Below are 9,661 nucleotides of genomic sequence, written 5' to 3'. Positions count from 1 at the left end.
CCTCAACTGTTCTGCTTCGCAGGTAGTGTTCCTGGCAAGGTAAAACATGGACACAAGGCACTGCATTGTGACAAGGGCCTTACATGCTCAGTGACATAAAGGACAGGGTGGAATGTTCCTGTTTGAAAGCTAGGCTTTACCAGGCATCAATCCATCCACTGGATCAGGGTGTAGGCATAAGAGGCCTGATCAGGTGCCTAATGAACCTGCTTATGGCTGATTTTTTTTTTTTTTTTTTTTTGAGTGACACAGCTTGTTACAAAGTTCTGGAGATCAGCTTATTGAAAGCTAGGATTTAACATGCTCTTAAAGCAAGCTTGTGTTCAGCACCTGCAATAGCCCAGCAGGACAGAGCTGTGGCTGCATTTTGAATAAACCCAGTCAAGGCAACTACACAAATTTTTGAAGGACAACTACAGTTTCTGCCTCTTCAGGCAGGGGGAGGTAGACTGGCTTACAGCAAAGGCTACTACTGCACAACTCCAAAGTGAGGCTCAGTTTCACAGCTGACGTGATCAGGCCTAGAGATTCATTGCAGGTTGCATTTTTACAATGTGCGGTCTGACCAGTCTGCAGTGATTGGTGTTGGCAGAAGAAAGAGATGGGTCTGGCAATTCCTGACCTGAAGGGTTATGCAGTTGCTCAGTGGCCCCACACTGTTGCCTCTTTCTGCCAAGATGGCCTGGTGGGCTGGAATTACTGTTACGAACAGATTAGAACAGCATCTGAAAGGTTAATGGGTCTCTAGCAACAATACAAAGCTTGTAATTCCTTGTTGCAGCTCTTCCTTCTCTGGCCATCTGAATCATCACCTGATTTGTGTTCCTCTTGTGTGGTGCACCAGCTCTTGCTGCAGCTCCAAATACCTCCCATTTACATGGAGACTTAACGAAAGCCCTAGGGTCTTTCTGCTTTAGGAAGCTCTAAACCCATGTATTTCTGTTGCTACAGCTGCAAGTGAAGTTTGTTTTAAGTGGGATCTGCTCTGGTAAGCTAGAGGAGCAAGCCCCTTATAGAATGCTTGCTCATGTCCATTCCAAGTTGGGTATGTGCCATGTGCACCAGTACTAGAAGCTTATCCCTTAGCAGTACCTGTGGGGAAGGGACTCTTGTGACCCCTGGAGTGGCACCCTTATGATGGGATGTAAGGGATGCCATATACTCCCCTCACCCTCAGTTTCTTCCTACTGCCAGTGATGGTGCATTGATTATTCTCTCCTGCTTCAGCAGTTCCTTTTCCTAGTTACTGCTGTGAACAGTGTTGTAAATAGTTTTCTTCTCAGAGCTGGAGTTCAGTAGACCTGCCCTGAGTCCTGGGGTTTAAGAACTGATCCGTATAAGAAGCCAATGCTGGTCAGTGACATCCCACCCTGATACTCCTGGCTTACGTTGCCTGGGGGATACCTACATTACAATAGGTGTCAAATTTGTAAGAGCTTTAAGCCACCTACGGAAAAAGTGAGATGTTAGACTGGAGGAGCTTCTTATGGGATCGGTGCTGGCACTGGAGTTGGACTCTGCAGGGTGCTGTGGCCACATTGCCCAGCTGTTCCCACTTTTGGAACCCTGATGATCCACGTCCCCAGCACCATCTGTCAGAAGACCTGGCGAGGCTGGCTTCCTCCTTGTGAGGGTAAGGAGAGGGCAGGAGGTGAGCTTAGACCCTTGCCTACAAGGCATTGCGTCTCAGCATTGGTCAAGCAGGATGGTGGCACTGGAGTCGAGCACCTGGAAATGCTATTGAGCCTGGAGGCCCTTGAGTGATGCAGGTTGTATAGTCCCTACCACCCACTTGCTTGCAGTTTTCAGCAGTGAATGAGCAAGAGGGGCAGGGACAAGCCACTCCCCAGGAGGCAGGCCTCTTGAAGACTTCATTCATCAGTGAGCCTACAGCTTGGGTGGCAAGCCATCATGCTCTATTGGGCTGCTGTGATTTCAATTTCTGGCACTCCGTGGCCAAATGTTTCCTCCCTCCCCAGGTCCCAGGAAAGCATTCCAAGTCCTGGAAGAGGGCCAAGGAGTGGCTATGGTGGCTTTACAGACAGCTTTGGATGCTGCTGACTCATGGCAGAGGCCATGGACCGTGCCACTCACTATGGGGAGGGTGACGTGGCTCCAGTCCTTAGGAGTGGTGGTAAGGCACAACTCTGTGGGGCCTCCCCTCTGATGGCCTGGCCCACGTTTGCAGAGCAGGAGCTGCACAGGTTTGGACTCGTGTACCAAACTTAGGGTCCTAAGCATTTATATCCCAGGGCAGGAGAGAAAGTGGTAAAGCTGCACCCAGCAGCATAGTCAGCCCAGGCAGGACCCCTTCCACAGAAAGGGAAAACCCTACAAGTGCCATCAGGGTCAGCAGCCCTCCTCTCAGCACAGGTGCCTTACTGCCTTCCGCATAGCTCCAAGGAGGCATTTTCAACTTCAGGGACAAGGGGTTCTCATGTTACTTTCTAATCCCAAAGGCCAAGGGAGATCTACTCATCCTGGATGGAGACAATCTCCACAAAAAGCTCAAGAAGTTGAAACTTTGTATGGTCTCCCTGGATCCAGGAGACTGGTATGCTGCCCTCAACTTGAAGGCCACTTACTTCCACATAGCGCTCTTCCAAGGCACCAGCACATCCTCCATTTCATGGTGGGTCAAGTGCCTTACCAGCTTGCTGTGTTGCCATTCAGCCTAGCTATGGCACTGGGTTTTTACAAAACGCAAGGCAGTGATTGTGGCCTACTTCAGACATTGGAACATCCTTATCTATCCATTCCACAATGACTTGTTGACGGGCCACTCTGGGTCTCAAGTCGTGGACACAGTTGAGATGTTGCAGTCCACATGCAAATGGATAGGCTTGTTGATAAATGAAGAAAAATCAACATTCGTCCCTGTTCAATGGTCTGAACCTAGATTTTATACCAGGGTGTGGGCTTTCGTGCTGCTAAGCAGGTTCTAGGCATGGATCTCATTGTGGGAGTTTCCACCTACACAATCAGGGTCTCAGACGGCTGGGCCATGTTGCAGCGTGCAAGGGTGTGACTGTTCTGGCAGTGGCTAGTGGGGGTCTATGTCTCATTCAGGGATCACATGGTGGACAAAGGGATCACTATTCCACTGGCTGTGCACAAATGGTGGACAGACCCAAAAATGGTCTTCCAAGTGATACCATTTGACCGCCCCCATCCTTCAGTATCCCAGAGCTCGGATGCCTTCGATATGAGGTGCACCTTGGAGAGATGCAAATGCAACGTATGTGGTACCCAGAGGAGCTGACATTGCACATAAACAATGAGCTCAGGGCAGTTTGCAGAGCCTGCACAGAATTCTGCCCACAGCTGGAGGACTGTGGGGGCTGAGAGTGTTGACAGACAACGTGGCCTCCATGTTCTACATCAGACAAGCAGGCGTGTGCTCTTCAGCCCTCTGCAGGGGTGGGGAGCCACATTTGAGAATCCTCTATGCAACACACGATACACCTGGAGATGTTTCACCTTCCTGAACCCATTGGTGGATTTCCTCAACAGCTCCTTCTTGCCTCCCTATGCGTGGTCCCTCCACTCAAAGATGGTTGAATGCTCTTCCAGAGGTGGGGGGACTCCCCAAGTGCACCTGCTCCTCATGCAGCAAAATGCAGTGTTGTCAGTTAGCTCTGCCACTGGGACTCCACAGGGAGCAAATCTCAGATGCCTTTCTCCTGTCTTGGTTGGAGACCTGATGTCCACGTTCATGCCTGTTCCTCTGATCAGCAGAGTCCGGGCAAAGATTAAACCCAAGGCCCAAGTCATCTTGATCATGTGGGTGTAACCATGCCAGCATTGGTTGGCAATGGCATGCTCTTGGACTTGGCTATAGCCCTGCAGAGGTGATTACCTGGACTGCCTGTTGCAGGACCATGGTCATCTCCTGCACTCCAGCTGCGCCTTCCTCCACCTCATGGCATGGCTGACCCTGGAGGAGCAGGCATGCTCTAGGGAAGGACAGGAGATAGTTAGGCAGCAGGAAGCCCTTCCCTAGGGCACTGACATGGCTAAATGGGCAAGGTTCTCCCTTGGGGTGATGGAGCCGAGTATCTCCCCCATAGACTCATCCTTGTAGGCCTTACTGGAATACCTGCTTCTCCTGGCAGGGACAGGCCCTGATTCTTCCTTTCAGGTTTGTTTAGAGGCCATCTTGGCACTCCACCCTCTGATTCAGGGCAGGTTGTTTTTTTTGCATAAGATGTTGGCTTGGCTCTTGAAAGGCTCTTCCCTCCGGTCAAGAACTCCATTCCCCAATGGGACCTCAATCTGATCCTCTTTAGGTTGCTGGCTGTGGAGACTCCTGGAATCGCGCCTCTTGGGTGCTGCGTAAGGGGCCCTTTTAGCCACTGAGCTCACGTTCCCTGGCTCACTTACCATGGAAGGTTGCATTCCTCATGGCAGTGATGTCAGAGCTTAAAGTGTTGACTTCAGAGCCACTGTTTTAGTGTTTCATAAAGACATGGTCCAGCTCTGACTCTACCTGGCCTTTTTATGAAAGGTGGTATCATCCTTCCATTGTATTTTACCCTAAGCCACACAGCAAGGAGAGGAGGCTGCACATGCCAGGCATCAGATATGCCCTGTCCCCCTCTTTTTAAAAACCTGCAGCATACCAGGCCTTTGGGGAAATCGTCCAAACTCTTCAAGGCGGGTTAAAGGGCCTTCTAGTGTCTACACAGAGGGTCTCCAGTTGGATCACCTCCTGCATTATGGCATGCTACAGCCGGCAGTGCGTCCTGTCGCTGCCGGTCTCACTTGACAAGGGCGCTGACTTTGTTGGCGGCATGCTGTGCTTTTGTTCTGAAGAGTCACAGCATGGCCTTCTGCGCACACATTCGTGACCAGCAGGGGGCCCTGCGGTGGCTGTTCTCAACCATCTTGTGGACAGGGCCTAGGGTGGCCCGAGTGATTACAATCTGGCACAGGGTGGCAGCAAGGACCCCCGCCCCTACTCAGTGTGGTGCCTGTTCTGCCCCAACCCCTCCCTATGCCCTCTTTTAGCATGATCAGGGTCTCAGACCCTGATGACAGGAAGCCGAGCACGGTGGGCCAGGAGAGGGTGGTAGAGCAGGCTGCTGGATCACTCCAGCTCTTTGTTACGGTGGGGAGGCAGACCCCTGCTACTGCCCCAGGCCTCCCCTCACCCTCACAGTCCCTTAATATGTGTGGCTTGGCAAGAGGGCTTTGGGCAAGGAGATGGAGCAGGTATGGGAAGGGGTAGGACTTGGGGGAAGGAGTAGCGGAGGATGGGCTGTTGTCCCCCTAGGAATGGCTCTGTTTACGACTCACTACACGTCACCCAGCAGACCAGGGAGGATGCTGTCTTTTGACCCGTACTGTGCTACAAGCAACGCATCCCTGAACTCCTACCCGCCTCTGCTTGGAAGTCACCCAATTTGGAATGGACACAACCAGGCACTCGAAGGAGGAAGGGCAGTTACCTTTTCTGTAACCTGTGTTCTTTGAGATGTTCATGTCCATTCCGCAATCTGTCGTCCTTCCCCGGGAGTCTCTGACCAGAAGGAACAGGGGATGGGAGGAGAGCATGGTGCCCTTATGCTGCGATAGAGAGATGCTATTCCAGGGGTCACGAGAGCTGGTCCCCTACAGCTACTGGTAAGCAAAAAGCTTCTGGCACCTGTGCAGGGGATGAAACCCTTCCCACACGCACCCCTACCTAGCTACCTACCTACCTCTAACTGGAAATGGACATGAGGAACACATCTCGATGCACACCTGTTACAGAGCAGGTACCTGTCAGGGGATTAAACCCTTCCCAGACGCACCCCTACCTACCTACCTCTAACTGGAAATGGACATGAGGAACACATCTCGATGCACACCTTAGTTACAGAGCAGGTACCTGTCTTTTCCACCATCTAAGCACCTCTGTAGCTAGATGTAAATAGACTCCAAAGACTTGCTGTTGTCCACAGTCACCTCTAGCTCCATCCAGCCAGAATAAAAAACAGAGGGAGTGCTTCCGCTCCCCCACATGCAGTGTTTTAGAAATGCTGGGGTAGGCCCTGGGCCCCAAGCATAAACTGGAGCAGAGGAGGTTAGCGAGTCATTTTTCCATCCACTAGTCCTAAATATTCAAACAAAATGTACAATCTTTCCTGTTAAGGGGATTGTTAACTTAAAAAAATGCCCTAGGAGCTAACTTTCTGGTGTAAATACATTTTAAAATGGGTCTTTAATATGCAGAATACTATAAAATGTTTTCTAATCTATAAAGCTCATGACAGCATCCACCCATGCTCTTGTGGGCTGGAGGCAATATGCTTTACTAGCTGTACAACTGATGTTTGTTGAGGGTTAGCACGTGGTCTAAGGGGCTCAGATATTTTCACTCCTGCCACCTCTTACCTTGCAGGGAACTTCAGCAAGCACAGTCAGCATGTGATTGGGTGTATAAGTACAATCACACGCTCCCTGCCTGAAAACATTAATCGGCTTCAGAATAGTCTGGCTTTGACATCATGGTGTATAACGCTCCTGGAAGAAATGCTTCTCCCACAAAGCAAGAGAATGGGAAGGACGGAGGTATGTTTTTGGGGTATCAGGAGTAAGAGCAACCTTATGGGTGGTGGTGTAGCAAGAACACAATATGAGAAGCTTGAAAACAAAGATGAAGGTGGAGAGAGCAAACTGGTCCTGGAATTTGAAGTTGAGAGAAATCTGGAGAGGCACAAAACTGGCCAGTTTGCATATGAAAGTGTTCTCAGTTCTTACGTAGTAGGTGAGCGTTCTGGGGAGGCGCTGCCTGTGGTGTGTGCGTGCACTGCCCCTAACCAGACACTGGGTCAAGAGAGGGACTCCAAGGCATGGTACAATACGCATACATAAAGTTGTGTGTGTAATCCCTATTCAGTAACAAAGATGGCATCAAATCCACTTGTCCTGCACGCTGTAGGTGGGGGAGGTCATTCCTATTTATGCGACCAACATCTGCTGCGGGAGTGTGGGGGTCAGCGTATTCCCCCCCCCCCCCGTACCTTGTTGTCCGTCGTAGGTCTTTCACTAATCACGCTACTTCAGTCCCGCCACAAAGCATAGGATGTACCAGAGACCTGGCTTGTGGGAGCAGGGGGGTCCGGGCCCACCCTCGCTCCCCAACCCCAGCCCAGGGCCCTGAGGACAGGTTCGCGGGGACCTGTCCAACCGGTGGGGCAAGCGCCCGAAACTCACCAGTTCACTGGCTCCACACCCCGCCCTGGGCTACTTCCTACCCCCTTTACCTTCCTTCCATACTCCGGTCTCCCTGTGACCACTGACCCTAGCTCAGCCTTCCCAGGCGTGCCCTCTCCCCATCCCTGCGGCCACACTTGCGGGCTCTCACAGTCTCTCTCCTCCCTTCTCTGTCTCCGCTGCCACTCCGATGCCTCCCAGCCTCCGATGCCTCTCCTCCCTGCTCCAGGTTTAAATGTCCTATGCCGGCGTCCGGAGCACATGACGTCAGTCGCGCGCATGCCACGTGCTCCGTCGCCCCTGTCTGCTGCCCGCGTGCCAGCTGATGCCCTGCACCCGCCGCTTAGCTGAGCGGCGGCGGCAGTGCAAGGACCGCACGCCAATTGTGCCCCGGGCTGCCCCCATGAGCGAGAGGGCAACCGTGGGATCAGTGTGGGGCGGGTCCGCTTCTGTAGGGTGAAAGCGGCTCGCCCCATCACATGGGGAGAGACAAGCTTTTGAACCACAGAAAATCTAAAGACAAGCTCCGTGTAAGCTTGAACATTTTTGTCTTTCACCACCAGCAGCTGGTCCAATCCCTCACCTCCCTTTTCTCTCTTAGCCAAGTCCACCCCAGCTGCTCCAGTATTTACTGTTCTTCTACCTCTTCCTTGGCCTGCAGATGGTGCTATTTGCACATGGCTCTTTCCAATGGAAAGTCAGATTTGGATCAGGGCCTGACACGGGTGAGGGTGTGCTCTGATCTGGGCATTGCATCAACTCTGACTGGTCATCGGAAGAGAATGAAAACAGGATATTCTGGCAGCTGGTCCTATGTTGTTACCCTGCATTAGATAAGTGCGATCTGCATTTCTGCTGGGCTTGATACCTCCCCTCATTAGGTGACATTACATATTGTAGAACAGGGGTGGGGAACCTTTTTTAGGGCGGGAGCCACTGCCCCACAGAAAAATCAGTCAAGGGCCACACACAAAACCCCCTCTCTGATGTGGCGCCCAACTGAGAAGGAGAAAGACAGTCTTGTCCGCACAGTCTTGTCGCACACCTAGGGGATCTCCGCCTGGTAGATTTTGTGCTCTCCAGCCCTGTGGTGGGGCAGCGGGAGGGCTGGAGCATCAGCAAAGACTCCCTAATGCTGGCGGGAAGCGAGCCTCAGGGGCGTCCAGCCCTCGGGCCTGCGGTTCCCCACCCCCGTTGTAGAACATGGATCTTTACCAATATGGTAGCAGTATTGCCTAGTTTGAAGTTTCTGGGGAGTTTTTTCTTCCCCAAGTTTGTTTTTTAAGAAGTAATAGGCAAGTGCTACACCTTTGTATTAAAAAAAATCAATTGTGTGTTCCAAAAAAATCAAGAGCCCTGTTTACACGTCATGAAGATTGTAATAACAGCTGTGGTCTTTTGATTTGCATTTTTGCTGCTGTAGCTTTTGGAGTTTATTTTTCCAACGTTTTCTGCCCTACCATGCAGGCTAGTAGCTGTCAGTGAACGAAGGCTCTCCTCACAATGATGTGCGCAGGGGTACCGGGGCTTTATGAAAAGCACCGAATATTGTGCTCGAGCTAGCAATAAAAGCATGAGGCTTGTTTGGGTTTTCATGGGTGCATCTGGTCCTGGGATGAGCACCTAGTAAGATGGGGGCAGGAGTGGGCAGATTCTGTGGGCCTGATGACATTGTTTGTGGCCAGATTTTCCCACTGAGGCAGGGAGTAAATGTCAGGCACTGGCCTAATTGTAAGAACTATAAAGGATTCTTAGAGGCTGCCTTAGGGAAGGGGGGTTGTCACTTTGAACCTCCAGCCGTCGTCTCCAAACCTTCGAAGCACATGATCACTTTTTGACTTTAAGTGCAATCCAAAATCTACCTCAAACCCAAACACTCTGGCTCCGCCTCCTTTGTGCCCCTTCTCTGAGGCCCCACCCCTGCTCACTCCATTCTCCATTCCTCCCCCACTCTCCCTCACTTTCACCAGGCTGGGGCAGAGGATTGGGGTGCAGGCTCTGGTCTTGGATTAAGGGATTTGGAGTGCGAGAGGGGCTCTGCGCTAAGCTTGGGGCAGGTTGTTGGGATGCCAGAGGGGGTTCTAGATACAGGTTCTGGGAGGGCATTTGGATGCAGGGCTGCTCGGGGCTAGGGAAGGGGCTGGATTGCAGGAGGGGGTTCATGACTGCAGTAGGGTTTTAGGATGTGGGCTCTGCTTATCTCAGGTGGCTCTTGGGTGGTGGTGCAGTGGGGCTAAGGCAGCTTCAGCCCTGCTCTGCCCCTGCACCACTCCCAAAAGCAGCCAGCAAACTCCATCCCAAGCCCTGTTGTGCCCCTTCTCTGCTCTGTGGAGACAGGATACAATGTGGGAGAGGGGGTATCTTAACATCAGCACCCTCCTCTCCCTCCCCTGCACAGAAAGCAGAGGCTCTTGAGGGACCAGCTCCAAGGTGAAGGGCAGGGGAGATGTGCAGCAGTCTG

This window comes from Pelodiscus sinensis, chromosome 31 (assembly GCF_052426305.1).
Source record: "Pelodiscus sinensis isolate ZL-2025 chromosome 31, ASM5242630v1, whole genome shotgun sequence".
Taxonomy (NCBI): Eukaryota; Metazoa; Chordata; order Testudines; family Trionychidae; genus Pelodiscus; species Pelodiscus sinensis.
Note: the sequence above shows the minus strand (reverse complement) of the source record.